This window comes from Suncus etruscus, chromosome 8 (assembly GCF_024139225.1).
Source record: "Suncus etruscus isolate mSunEtr1 chromosome 8, mSunEtr1.pri.cur, whole genome shotgun sequence".
Classification (NCBI taxonomy): domain Eukaryota; kingdom Metazoa; phylum Chordata; class Mammalia; order Eulipotyphla; family Soricidae; genus Suncus; species Suncus etruscus.
In genome coordinates this window covers 114,940,946-114,951,594 of record NC_064855.1, presented here as the reverse complement: position 1 = coordinate 114,951,594, position 10,649 = coordinate 114,940,946, and the positions used below count along the sequence as shown (strand labels likewise).

The window sequence follows — 10,649 nt, the reverse complement described above, 5'->3', positions numbered from 1 at the left end:
ATAGCATCCATATTTGTGCAGGCTAGAGCAGTCTCCCACAGGGATTCGAACCGAAGACCTCCTGCATGAAAGGCAAATGCCTTACCTCCATGCTATCTCTCTGGCCCCCAAACTTCTTAAAGTGGGGGCCGGATTACGGTCCCTTAGAGAGCTGGAGGGCCGGACTATATGAGCTACTAATTCCTACTCACACTGCACGTATCTTCTATAAATAAAATGAATACCATTTATAAATAAACAGATCACGCACCAGTATTTCAATGGGAACTGTGGGCCTGCTTTTGGCTGAAGAGATGGTCAATGTCCGCTTCCCTATTTGTCACTGCCAGCCGTAACAAGTGATGCAAGTGGGCAGCAGTTAATCTCGATCTGGTTGGAGATTGCAGATGTTTCCTTCTTGAAAAAGTCTGTTCACAGGCATAAGTGCTACCAAAGATGGTTTCCATTTTGAGTGCACGGTCCCTGATATTTGGATATACACTGAGTGTATATGCTGGCAGGTATCTTGGCAGCCAAACTGCGCTCACTGCTGGCGGGCCGGATCAGACTCCTCTGCGGGCTGCATGGCCCTCGGGCCGTAGTTTGAAGACCCCTGCTCTAGCCCCTTGATTGATTTTCTGTTGTGGGTTTTTGGGCCTTCAGAGATCCAAGCACGGCTCTGGGCATGTGCCCACTGAGTCAGAGGTGGGGAGCCGCCTCCTAGACCTCTGCCCTGGTGAGTTTTGGGGCTCTCCATGGCTGGGTGAGACGGGAAAGCAGAGTCAGGGAATGGAGCCTGTGGTTCCTGGACAGAGTGATGCAGAAACCTGAGAGCCGCTCGCCTTCCATCTCTTTGCTGTCTTGTTGTCAGAGGAGGACTCAACTCTCCAGTTTCAGTGCTGCCAGGAAACGGCATTAGCGAGGAGTGGTTCGAGTCATTCATTTTTCAGAAAGTATCTAGGTTGGGGTCCCTGTCCCAGAAAACAACTGTCCTTGGGGCTGGCAAGATAGTACAGCAGGTAGGGCACTTGCCTTGCATGGGACTGGCCTAATTTGCATCCCCACCCAGACCTGCCAGGAGTGATCCTGGGATGTAAGAGCTGAGAGTAAGCCCTGAGCACCACCAGGTGTGCCTTCCGACCCAAAATAAAAAATATCCTGAAACACCAAACCAAAATCAACCTCCTTGCCTGTCTTTGTAGTCCTTTTAAAAATAATTCCGTTTGGCTTGGGTGAGAGAGTACAGTGGTTAGGGCTCAGGCCTAGCCTGTACCTAGCCTGATGGGCCCTGCATGCCTGGTCCTTGAGCATTGGTGAGTGTCGCCCTGGGGTGGTCTGGGGAACCTGACCCCCTGTGCCGGAAAAGTTACAAACCTCAGGTTATTTGGGGGCGGGGGTTTGGATCACACCCAGCAGTGCTCAAGGGTTACTTCTGGCTCTATGATCAGAAATCGCCCTGGCAGGCTCTGGGGACCACATTGTAAGCCGGGAATCGAACCACCGTCTTTCTGCATACAAGGCAAACGCCTTACCGCTGTGCTGTCTCTCCGGCCTTAAAATATTAGTTTTTGAACATTGGTTTATTACCAAGGCTCAGAATTGGGTTTAAAATGTGTTTTATGGGCCCCCGGCTAGAGCATTAAATGCTCAGTCTAGACGCAATGGTCCTCAAACTACGACCCGAAGGCCACATAATTGTATTTATTCCCATTTTGTTTCTTCACTTCTAAATAAGGTATATGCAGTGTGCATAGAAATTTGTCAATAATTTTTGCTTTTACTATAATCTGGCCCTCCAACAGTCTGAAGGACAGTGAACTGGCCCCCAGTTTAAAAAGTTTGAGGACCCCTGGTATAGCATGAAACAATTACAATTGTGTTGTATGGCACTTGCTGCTGGGTCCAGCATCTCAGAGATGCGTTCAGCAGGGGCACTTCGTGGTGGTCCTCAGTGCTGTGATTTCTCCGCCATACTTGCCTCTGTGGAGGAACAGGGAAAATAGGCAGGTTTTGGTTACAACTGTGGGGCCCTTGACTTGGATCTTCCCGTTCCCTCTGAAACGGAACTTGGCTGTCCCCAGGCAACAAATGTGCAGTTGAGCCACCTGGCCTGGAGAACCTCTGTGGCTGTCCTGCTGTGTCTCTGCCAGCCAGCTGGAAATAGGTCTGGGCCACACCTCTTGCCACAGGGCTAGAGCTGAGACCCAGGGACAGCAGAGTTCTACTGAGCTCTTTGGGGTGGGGCTGAAGGAGTCCCCAGGGGCTCAGGCTGGGTGGGAGGTGTAGAGGGAAAAGGCCTGGGCAGCCTGGTGCCTGGACAGGAAGCTGCATTGGGCTGCAAGAGCACCAGAGCAAGAACACACACAAGTATTCTTGGGGCAAGTGGCAGTTGGGAAGCTGGGGAGAAGAGAGCCAATGCATGGAGTGTGGCTCTCTAGGCTGGCTGCCATGGGGACAGAGTAGGGATGAGCTGGGTGCATAACCACCCACAGCCACACCGGTCCTGTGAAGACAGAAGACAGAGGCCAGTGGCCCAAGCATGTTTCTGGGTGGTTGTACGAGATAGTGTGCCTCTGCAGATTCTGGATGTGACTGACTGTAAATCTGCACATGTGTCATAGCTCTATGATCATTGTGTCTCAGTGTGACTGTATTTATGTGCAAGTGTAGCTATTTGCATATGCAAGTCTTTGTGGCTGTGTGTCTACGGATGGGATTAAACGCACTAACATCTGACTATCTCCCTACTAGCCACTCAGCACACAGGAGCAGACCACGCTGATGTTGCTGCCGTTTGCGATTGGTTCCTGGTGGAATAGGGAAGGGAGCTGTGCTATAGACCTTGTGCCAGGAAGGACAACGCAGAGCCATGGGACAGAGAGTTCACCAGCAAGAAGGTATGGCATGGGAGTCCCAGGACGCCTCTGGACTCTGAGCTCTAAATAACGTTTGTCTGGGAGCAGGAAGAATCAGGAAAAAGCCTGGACTCACAGGAACCCCGAAGCATTTGAGATGCAGGACTGGCCTCTGTGTGCAGAGTTGCAGTGAGACTGACGCTGGGCAGGAGCCTTGAGCCCCACCTAACAATGTCTTCCAGATGAACCAAGGGTCAGTGCTCAGGGAGCACTCACAGGAAAGTAGGGTCACCTCTGAACTCTGCCCTCTAGGAAAAGCCTCAGGAGAGGCTAATTTGCCTGTGGATTTTGATAATTTCTTCCAGATTTTCTCCCAAACAGAGGGCTTATGTTGGTCACTATTAAAATGAGTCTGGCCTGTGGGAGAAGAGAAGGAAACCGTTAAGCACCATGATGGGCTCCATATACCAGGGCCACTCACTGGTGCCTTGGGCCCTTAGTGCACTGGTAGGCCTTGGTGTGGGAGGTCAAACTCATGAACTCCCGTGGGTCAGGCTAGTGCTCCCACTTCAGACCCACCTACGTCCTCAGCCCATGGATTCTGGTCCATCTCAGGGAACATCAATCTTCAGATAAGGGGGTATCACGCAAGTGGCATGAAGGGCAAACAAGATCAGCTGGTGACAGTCACTCCATCTCAAAGCTAAACTGAACCCACCAGTCACAAATGGAAACCTGACCCGAGAGGAGAAAGATCCAGAAAGGCAAGGAGGTGCCAGCACCGAGAGGCTGGGATGGGGACCTAGTTGGCCAGGGATGGAGCAGGACAGTTTGGGCAAGAAGACAGAGTCATCAGGATATGGCCGGCTGGGTGTTGGGCACTGGCAGGGTCCATGAGCCTAGGTAGGGTCGAGGAGGCCCATGTTCCACCCCTTCCACCCCGTGGCCCACGGCACCGAGTTGAGAGAAGACTGAGCACTGTGTGTTGGGTGGCCCAACAGGAAGGGGTCATTTGTCTTAGAAGGTGTGTTGACCTTGAATCCTTGTGACTCCTGCACTAGTGGGGACCTTGGATGAAATCCAGATGGAATTGAAATCACCATGGAGAAATGAAGGGATTTCCTGCAAGGGAGGACATGCCCACCTATGCTATGCACCTCAGGTACCACACGGTGCACCTCCCAAACGCAAAACACATCACGCACGACCACCCCACATCTCTTACACATGGACGGTAACAGGACGCACCTATCACCGCACAAATTGACATAGAACACAAATGCTCAACGACACCACATGCCACATTCACACCTGACAATGCCACACACATGTCCCCCTGATTCACACAGAACTCAGCACACATCCCTGTGTCAAGCCCACATATCAGACATCCTCAGCTGTAACACATATGATTATACACACCACATATTACACAGTCCATATACCACACAGCATACCTTAGCTATTCACGCCCCGCCAATCACACATCACAGCACAGATCCAACACACATTCAGCACACGTGCCACACCCCACACACATCTCTCCTACTTCTTCCACAAGGTACTATATAGATGTGGTTACCCCCTCCCTTAACTTTTTATTTATTCCACTTGATAGACACACACACGCACACACACACAGATATATATATATATATATATAGATATATATATATATATATACACACACACACATATATATATATATACACATATATATATATTATGATCAGAACAGCCCATTCCTGTGATGGGCGTGGAGAGGAGTCTGCATGGAGTGTGGGGAGAGAGGGCATAAAAACTTAGGAGAGTTAGAGAGTGAAGTGCATGAGAGGCATCACCACAGATTCTGCAGCAGATTCAATATTAGCCATGGAGCATCATCAAAGAAGCAGCAGCAGCAAGATCACCAAAGGGAGTTAGTCAGCCTGGAAGCCAGTGAGGAAGCCTGGCCAAGGCAGCTGAAAGGGAGACAGAGGTTGAGAGAGCCAGGAGGAGCAGAGAAGTGGCTGCTAGGAAAAGGCTTAGTATGAGAGGCCAAGTGAGGACGTCTGCATGGTGGTAGGGACTGTGAAATCAAGCTGGCTGGCTCCTGTAACTTCATGGGACTGCTTTGTGGACATCTCCGCCCTCAACCTACAACCTTCAGACCCCAGTCCTTTGGGTCTGCAGGAATTGGGTTGAGCCCAGAAGGCCTCACCATCCCGCTCCCAACACTAGGACTCATTCATTTCTATTAAGACAACATGTATGTGTGTCTGTATTAGTGTATCTCATGACACACACTGATAGCCCACCACATTCACACGTCACACACATTCATCCAGTGTACATGACTGATTGCCTGACACATCTCAACTCCACATCCACCCAGCCTCATGCACTCACACACATCACACCACACTCATACCACTCACATTGCATTCACCATCCATGTCTCTCCCATCAGTCACGTCAACCCCCACGTTCACACCACTCCATTCACCGGAGAAAGCACCACATTCCAGTCACCCATCACACTGCCCAGATCGACCAGACCACACAAAGAACGTAGTAGACACCAGACAACTACCACTTGGTGCATTGAAGCATATGTGCTCCACACACCCACACAACTACAACTCTCCACAGATATGATGTCACCTGAAGTCACCTATATCACACGCCAGGCTCGGTCATGCACACCACATACCACACTTGTCCTAGCACAGACGGTTGCACACAGGACAGAGATAAGAGTGAGGCCCGTGCATGACCTGCAGAGAGGTGAGAAGCAAGAGCCAGGAGCCCTGGAAACACCGTGCTTGCAGAGGAGTGGGTGCGCCTGGCCCCCTGCCCACTCACTGTTCCAGGGGCAGAAGCACATGGGCTCTGCCACACACCACTGGAATACAGCGTAGATGCTGGCCCGAGCTAAACATTGCAGAGCAGGGAGTGGGGCTGCCTGGCAGGGTGGAAAGCAGCCACAGCCTTGGTGTGTGGTCAGGGAGGAGCACACCTGGGCTAGAGGATGGGTCCTGCCACAGGGAACCAACGGTGAAGGGCCAGCAAGGGGAGCTCAGAACCCTCCAGCATGGCCAAGGCGAGGCACCATCACATTCACACCCGCTCCACACACCCTGACGTGGCTCTAGACCTTGTACCTGGTGGCAGCACAGGTCAGGCTCTGACCCTGTCTCCCAGGGACCCAGAGTTCAGAGGTGGCCCATCCCAGGGGCTTTACCTTGTTTGGAGAATTCCTGTTCAATGATCCTGGCTCTGCTGAGACCACCAATGCTGCCAGATTCGCTGGAACCTTGGATGCTGCCGGCCTTGCTGAGAGCACGGATGCCACTGGGACGGCTGATGTCACTGGGTCCACAGGGACAGGGACCACCCGTGCTGCTGGATCCTTTCAGAGCAGCCATGCCGCTAGATCCACCAAGAACACCCAGGCCACTGGATCGTCCAAGACTGCCGATGCCGCTGGCACCTCTGAGACCACCGGTGCCGCTGGCACCTCTGAGACCACTGCTGCTGGATCCGCTGAGTTCCCTGGTGCTACCGGATCCTCCGAGACCGCTTAGGCTGCTCCGTTTGCCGAGCCCACCCTTGATGGATAGATCAACTGTGTTCATTGAGACCAGGAGGCCTCTGACATCGCTATGAGCACTCCTGCTTCCAACTTCCAGCAAGGCTGGTGCTGTGGAAGGACAAGGAAGGTCGTTTTTGTGCACATGCATTGTGTTTCACCCTTCTTGCACTCAGCACCCAGAAGCTGACCACAGTAGGGTTGCAGTTGCCACTTTGTGATTTAAGGTTGAAAGGAAGGGAGCCCTGGTGAAGCCCATGTGTCAAGATCAAAGAGATCACCAGTCATGTGTGCTATGATTGGCCTATAAGTTCTGTTAGCTGTGAGATGGGGACCCAAGCTCGGCGTGGGAGACTGTGGGACTGAGAAGGAAAGTTCCAGGTGACAGTTTTCTGAGAGCAAGTGTGGCTCCCAAGGACTGGAACTGAACATTGCTGTCCAGTGAGAACCTCCCTATAAAGCCTTCTTAGGTGCTCTGGCCATGAGCTCAGGTCTTCCTTCTGAGCACTGAACTGGGAAGTTAGTCTTACCTGGAGTTCTTTGTATGGGATGTTCAATACCCCCATATAAGAATTCAATGAGGCTTAAGAAGCATACCACACTTGAGGTATTCATTTTGTCTTCTCCTCTTAAGGCTGAGACTAGAATTCACATCTTTAGGAGGTCATCAAGTGCTTCCTGTATGCAAATGAGTGCGGGTGTGATTGTGGTGCCGATCACATCACACATGGAATTCTAGGAGTGTCTGGGCCTTGATTATCTGGTCTTTCTAATTTCCTCTTTAAGAACCCAGCCAGAGAACCTTAAGCCAGAGGTCTCAAACTCAATATACCTGGGGGCCGCAGGAGGCAAAGTTGGGGTGATCCTTGAGTGCAAAGTCAGTAGTAAGCCTTAAACATTGGGGGGTGTGACCCAAACAACTGAAACAAAACAAAACAAAACAAAAAAGGATTCCTCTAGGCAGGGCCACAAAAAGTTGTATGGACAGCAGGAAACGGATAGCGGGCCGCAAGTTTGAAACCCCTGCCTTAAGCATTCCCCAGCATGTAGATGACCCTATTCAGTTGTCCCCAATCTCCCCAGGGGACCCCACTGGGACCTGAAGTCAGACTGGAGAACAGACCCTGACCCCAAGCAGGGCGAGGTTGCAGATGTGTTGAATGAACCTGCTGGCCTCTGAGCTGGATGGGCAAGTGAAGTTCTCTCTGGCCTATCCACAATTCCATGGTCTCAGGTGGGTGTTTTGACCAGGATTTCTTGGGAGCTCCAGGATGTTCATCTCCTTCAATCTCTAGGTGGAGAGAAAACAGGGCCCGTGCTACCTTCCTGTCTTCATGGGACCATTATTCCCCGGGGCTTCTTCTATCATTCAATCTTCCTTTCAAGCCCATGGGACCTCCCTGTATGAACACCTGTGCTGGGAACGGCAATTAGGACTTCCCTTCACCTGTGGGCTGTCACAGGGTGGGTGGTGGCATGGTGGAATGGACATTCACTCTGAAAGGGAGTAGGATCTCCTTAGAGAGGTCCTTTGTGGGACGTGACTCAGCCTCTTTCTCTGGCCAGGCTGTGTTCCCTTGTGCTGAGGTACGGCAGTTCCTGCAGGATTCCTCTCCAGGGAACCCCATTCTGGGGCTCCAGCCCTGAGCTCCTAGTCTGGATGTTCTAGCACCTCTCCGTGGTACCAGTGAGAATCTGCAAAAGAAATCCTTGAAGAGCCTCATCGTTGTCTACTCCAAAAGCACAGCCCACTGCAGAGTCTCTGCTCATTTCCTACCCTGGCCTTTGTGAATGAGAAGAGGCTGTGCAGGGCTTGGGACTCCTTTGACTCTAAGACCCTCTGAGCTTTCCAGCGGCTTCTCATCTGACCAACCATCAACTCAATCAGCACCTGTCCTGGTCCTGGCTCTCTCTGCTCCCCTCTGCCATACTCCACAGACCAATTTACTTGCAGTTGTGGTGAATTCATCTCTAAAGGTAGCCTGCAACTTCGGGACTAACCTGGTTCTCTTCCCTGTCTGATCCTGGCCAGAACTGTCAGCCACTTAGGATCCGTGGCTCATAGATTCCCTGATCAGGGTGGAGAGTTATCAGCTGATTGGGAGAGGAATGTCAGAAGCAACTTCCTGTCCTGGAAAGAGCTAAGCGTGACAGGCTCCATTCAGAAGAGGAGGCCAGAGTCTTGTCCAGTTCTTTCAGGCTGATGCCCTGATGCTGCCCAGGCCTATTTCTCCAGCACTCAAACTCCCCCTCAAGGTCTTTGCAAACAGAGCCCACCCTCCTCATAGCCCAGAGCCGATTATTCTGGCTAGCCCCCATGGAGGCACACATGAGAGAAATCATTGTGCTCCCATGGGATCCTGTCCAGAGGTGACCAAGCCCACGCTCAGTTTCTGTGTTTTGGGGTGTTACCTTGGATTCACCCAGCAGACGGCTTGAGCTGAATGGGGCCTACCTGAACACATGGGAGATGAGGACACAGATTGGAACATTTGTCTCCTCTTCCCCGGCTCCTCTTCTGCTGGTTCGAGTTCTTGAACCCAGGTCAAGTAGACCGACTTGTGCTCCTGGCCCTCGCCTAACACAGGGGTTTGAGGAAAGTGGTTCATTCTGCAGATCACGGCTACTGCAGATGGCTAGCTGTGTGGCCTGCTCACTGTCAAGGCAAATGGACTCTAAACTTGAGAGCTCCCAGGCCCTCCCCAATGTGCTGAATGTCCATAGGGCTGAAACCTGTGTGTCCGACTTGCTGAGTGACAACTTCACCGATTTTTTGGAGTCATTATCATTCAGAGAATTTTGTCACCAGTATTTTCAGCCTCTCTGCACATAAAGTCTGGGAGTGCTGGGGCTGACAGAAGGTGTGTGACACTCACTGTAGCTCTGGAGACTACTGACCTTCAATTCGCTCCTCATTTGAATATATACATAGATGACCCCCACTTGCCTCCTCCACCTGGACTCCTCCAGGACCCCGAGTTTACTTCAGCAAATTGGAGAAAAGGATTTCGGGTGGAACAATATTTCTTGTTGTTTCTGTTCATCGACTTATAGGAGGGTCCAGCATTTCCCCAAGTCACCATAAGGAGGCGTTGCTTGACTAGGAGGAACCCATGGCCAAGTCTGACTTGGATTCCGTTTCTCACCTGGGTGCTCCTGACCAGACTTGGGGTCCAAAGCTCTCTGTTTCTCACCTGGGTGCTCCTGACCAGACTTTGGGTCCAAAACTCTCTGTGTCTGCCCCTAAAACCTTGCTACTCTTGTGCAGGTTCAGCTGCTCTTGTTCCCCCAGTTGTTATGGTTTCTGTCTTACCTTTGTAGAAGGCTTCCCTGCCACGTCTACCTGGCTGAAGTTCTTCAGGCTGACCAGATTCCATTCTGACCACTGCCTGCTGCCATTTTGCTTTTGTCTTCAGCCTTCAAGGCCTGTGGGACTCTGTTAATTGTACCAGCCTCTGTCTTCAGGAGTTTTCATCAGGATTCTACTTGCCCTACAAAGAAATCTGTAAGCAAGACTAGTATCAGGTTCCTAGCAGAGGATGGGACTGCTGACGCTGTGGTGACCTAAAGAAGTGAGTGGACCTGGTGAGTGGACCTCCCTCTAGAGTTAGTGTGAGGGCCAGGAAGAGTGGCCCTGGAATTCATGTGTCCTGGAGTCCAATTGGAATCATCATCAAACATGAATGAACCCTTAACCCTGATCCTGCTCCAGACACTTTGTAGCAGCATTTTTGTCACCCTCTCTGTTATGCTTCTTTTTGCATGAGAGGAAACCCTGCAAGATCATTCCATTAGAATATCCTCGATTACATCGGTTCCAGTGTGGAGAGCCCCCCTTCCAGACTCATGTACATCCAAAGATCTAGTTGTCAAGCCTTTCTATCCAGGAACCCACACACCCAAGGTCTGTAGGAGCCTTTGCTATCTCCTGCTAACCTGAGCTGTAACAATGAACTGAGAAAAGTTCATAGAATTCTGGCAACTTGACATCTGGACCCCACCTATTTAACTAGTTCTTGGCCCCTTCCTTCTCTGTAGCTGAACCAGAACTTTCATTCTCTGAGTTCACATCTGCTTCCCACTGCCAGAGAGATAGAACTATAGGGATGGCACTTGCCTTGTAGGCAACCAATTCAGATTCAATCCATGACACCTCCTATGGTCCCCAGCACTGCTCCAAGTGATCCCTTTGGACAGACCAAGAAGTCTTCCCGTAGCCAGGTTGTGACGCCTCCCCCCCACCA

At 51.3% G+C, this 10,649-nt stretch overlaps 1 pseudogene; it reads left to right on the top strand.

The window, feature by feature from the left end:
• The first annotated feature begins 7,565 nt into the window (after positions 1-7,565).
• Positions 7,566-10,340, top strand: LOC126016007 (CST complex subunit CTC1-like; annotated as a pseudogene).
• The last annotated feature ends 309 nt before the right edge of the window (positions 10,341-10,649 follow it).